General features: G+C 38.1%; 1 long non-coding RNA gene across 1 annotated transcript in view; it reads left to right on the top strand.

The window, feature by feature from the left end:
* Positions 1-3424, top strand: part of LOC102855300 — a 17039-nt gene extending 13615 nt beyond the window's left edge. The window contains exons 3-4 of the long non-coding RNA XR_438989.1: positions 2417-2546; positions 3098-3424. This is a non-coding gene — a long non-coding RNA (uncharacterized LOC102855300). The remainder of the gene's footprint in view (positions 1-2416; positions 2547-3097) is intronic.
* Positions 3425-4203: the final 779 nt, after the last annotated feature.

Below are 4203 nucleotides of genomic sequence, written 5' to 3'. Positions count from 1 at the left end.
TTTTATAAAATTTTAATTGTGATTTTTTAATGAATATTTACAAAAGTAGTTAGATTTTCCTTCATTCATTGTTGCACATTTTACCTCCTTGCCTTCCCCTTCCCTAGTTAATTTTTTTTAAATATATTCATTCATCATTACACAATTACCTACCCATCCAACCCCCTAGTCCTCTTTGCAGTGATATATCTTATTCTGGGCTGTTGTTGTACATATAATGCCTAATCACATATTTATTTTAGACAGTTCTTTCATCTCTTCCAATGCAATAGCCATCATCTATTCCCTCTTACCCTATTCTCCCAATCCCCCATGTCAGACCTGCTTTATAACAGTGATGCTACGCAGTATTTGTCCTTTGGGACTGAGATATTTCACTCAACATGATGTGTTCCAGGGTTCCCAGTGTTGTGTAATGTTTTACAAGTTCATTGTTTTTCAGTGCTGCATATTACTCTGTTGTATGAATATACCATAGTTTTTCTATCCATTCATTTGTTGATGGGAACTTGGGTTGCTTCCATCTTTTTGCTATTGTAAATTAACACAGCAATACACATGGGTGTACATTTATCTGTTCTGATGGCAGTTAATGGTTTCTTTAGGGTATACTCCCAGTAGTGGTATTGCTGGGTCAAATGATATTTCTGTTTTCAGCTTTTTGAGAAATTGCCAGATCACCTTCCATAGTTGTTGTACCATTTTACTCTCCCACCAGCAGTGCTTCCAGTCTCCACAGCTTTGCCAGCATTTATTCCTTGCTGCTCTGTTGAACTTTGCTATTGTTACTGGGTTGAGATGATGTCTCAGTTGTTTTTAATAGACTTTTTTTTTAACCATTTAATTTTTATTGTTCCTGATAAAAATTATTGTTAGTCTTAAAAAAAAATCATTGTTAGTCTTAAGTGGTTATTCTGAAGTTACATCAAGATATATGGGGGCTGGGCCCACCACTCTCAGAAAATTCTTGTTCCAAAATATATTAACTAGCTTTGTCACAAGTCCAACAAACAGGGGCTGACAGAGGCAGGAGGGAGCACTTAAAAATAAGGTGACCCAGAGAAGGACTATAATGCAGATGATGAAACAAAACGTGTATGAACTATTGAATGGAGAGCCACTAGTTCAGCAAACCTTCACTCAAAATGCTATAGAAAGTCCTTTTTACGGAAAGAAGCATCAACTACTCTCGGTGGGTCATAGTCTCTGCTCACAGAAGAGCTTGTGCCACAAGCCCAATCTCCTACGTGTAATTCACTGCCTCTAGATCTGCAGCGAGCTCTTAGCTACTCCACCGGGATGCCTTCCCTTAGTGCGAGGATATACATCCTATTTTGGTGAGCATGCAGTAACCCTTCACACTGAGATTCACTTCTAAATGGCCTGTGCCACCAAAAAAATGACACTGGACTTGGTACTTAGGCTGTGGCGGGGGTGAGATACCTTGGCCCAACTTGGCCATTGGGCTTCAAACGGGCAAAACCACTGGAGAACAGTTACCCCTGAAAGTGACAGTAACAGCAGCAGCATAGTTGCACCCTTTTCTCCTAGAGGACCATTCCAAGCACTTCCAGTGCCAAGTCCCTTATTCTCAATTGCAGGAGACATAAAGCCTTGGCTCAACCTCATGTGGTGGTGATCCACTGGTCAGCTGTCAGCACTGAGACAAGTGGACAATTTCAACAGGGGTGCCTTCCACCAAGAGAGTTGGATCTTCAAGGCAGGACGGGAGGCAGGCGAGGTTGACCCGAATACACATGGGGAGGCAATTGAGGCAGAGTGGGAGAGGCTGGATAGAACACACCTTCCCACCGCTGCACGAGAGAGCCACTGCAGCTGACCACAGAGAGTATTCCTACGGCTTGTGCCACCAGCACTAGCGTGCAATGTCCCAGAATAATAAGGTGGTTTTTTGGTGTTTTGGGTTTGGTTTTTTTTTTACGTGGAACAAGTGCAAATGATTTGTTAAGGCAGTTAAGAGGCATCGCTGATAGAAGGTGGGCCATGCAAAAGAGTTAAGATGAGAAGAGGGGTAGAAGACCCCAGGGAAGATGGGGGTGTAAACAGATCTTACAGCATGCTGTCAGTAGACAAGGAGAGTAAGTGGAATAATAGCCTTTAGGGAGTGAAAAGCATTACAGAAATATGATTAGTAAAATTGTGTGTGTGTGTGTATACACTTTGTATGATGTACAGTTTTTTTTCTCTGTAATTGGAATTATATCCTTAGTTCCTAAGTCTATATTCTATTTTTTAATAGATGCTTTTTTGGGTGCTAGAACTGACAATGCTTCCAAGAATATCAAAGCGTACCATTCCATGTTACAGATACAGTGATCTTTTTACCTGTAATTTGGGATATAACTTGAGTTTCTAAAATCTGTATCCTTCATTATTTCATGGTTACTCTTTGTAGGTATTGGAACTGGCAGGTAATGCTTCTAAGGATCTCAAAGTAAAGCGTATCACTCCACGTCATTTGCAGCTCGCAATCCGTGGTGATGAAGAGTTGGATTCTCTTATCAAGGCTACCATAGCTGGAGGTGGTATGTATTATCTTTTGAGCCTGGAATGTTATTTGTCTTTTTAATTAATAATTCAAGTCAGTGATAAATTGGAATGTGGAATTAGAAAGTACACAAGCTTTAACTCTCTGTTAAGTCTATTATCATTCTAAGTCTCTATATTTAAATATTCTTAAAACTTTTATAATACTGTCTTTATTTTTAGCAAGTTCTTTTCTAAATTTCATACATGAAACATTCGTGTCTGTAGTATTTTCCATACACTTTATGTTTGGAAAATGATCAAGGAAAGTTGGTTATTCTAGAAAGGATTGAGTATTCCAATAGGTCTGGATTAGCAATGAGAAGATAATGTAAACTGGTGGTTCTTGATCTTTATGCTAGACCTGTTAGAGAATCTTGTGGAAGCTCTTAGAAAATGCACATACCTTCATGTTCAGTTTTCGAGCTTGCTGGGGAAGGGGTCAGACATGAAAACGGAATTAGTATGTTAATCTTATTTGAGGTACTTTGTTAAGGTATAAAAGAAAGGGTCAGAAGTTTGTAATAACACTATTTTTATTTCATTCTAGGTGTGATCCCTCATATCCACAAATCACTGATTGGAAAGAAGGGACAGCAAAAAACTGCTTAAGAGATTTGTTTTAACCAATCCTCTTTTCCCCTGAATTTTATTCTCTAACTGAGAATAAATAATGGAGATAGGTGGAATTTTTTTAAAAGTGTTAAATAGAATAGCATAGATAGTTACTGTAGATATGATACAAGAAACATTTGTATGTTTGTAGATTCAGAGTTTTGCAAAAGTACTTTCATATGGAAACAATTATGTGTTGATTGTCTAGGTTTCTCCCATGTGTTTTATACAAAAATGGAATTGATAAATCATTTACAAAATTTGTTTCAAAATGGTTCTGTTTGTGATATATTGGAAAGCTTTTGCACAGACTTTGACATTTTTTAACTCTCAAAATTATCAGTACTTTAGAATATTCTTCAAAACAGTTTGGGAATAAGGGAGCTCTGGTGGCATAGTGGCAAGAAGTTGCACTACAATCCCAGAGGTGCTCAGTTTGAATTCACCAAATGCTCTGCTGGAGAAGGAGGGGCAATCTCCTCTACCACTCAGATCCAATTTGATGGTACACACACACACCCACAAAAATAAAATTTAAAAAAAATTTGGGAATGTAATTTCATCATAATTTAAAGCTATTTTGATTCTAAAATGCTTTTACTGACTATATTCACCAATATTTTGTGTCTTCTGATGAAAGAAAAACTGCCAGTTAAACCATGGCATGTAGTCACAAGACTCATCACAATTTCTGAGATGTTGGAGTGTGAGAAAATATGTTTCATTTTGAGATTAATATCATAGCAGACTTAATTATTGAGCTTTTAGAGTATGCCTAAGAGCTCTGGTGGTCTAGTAGAGAGGGAGTTAGTCTGCCAAACCAGAAATGGGCAGTTCAGATCCACTAGCTGTTCCACAGGAGAAAGATGGGCTGTCTTCTACCATGTGATTTACAGCCTCAGAAAACCCACTAGACGGTCAGCTGTAAATTGGTTCAGACTTGGCATTGCATAACAGTTACTGTAACGTACTAGATCCTATGGTAAGTACTTCATATGCTTAATCTCATACTAGTGTTTCAAGAACTTTTTTCCCTCCTCC

This window comes from Elephantulus edwardii, unplaced genomic scaffold (assembly GCF_000299155.1).
Source record: "Elephantulus edwardii isolate Elephantulus edwardi_28Jun2011 unplaced genomic scaffold, EleEdw1.0 scaffold00234, whole genome shotgun sequence".
Taxonomy (NCBI): Eukaryota; Metazoa; Chordata; class Mammalia; order Macroscelidea; family Macroscelididae; genus Elephantulus; species Elephantulus edwardii.
This window is presented reverse-complemented; position numbering and strand designations above follow the sequence as displayed.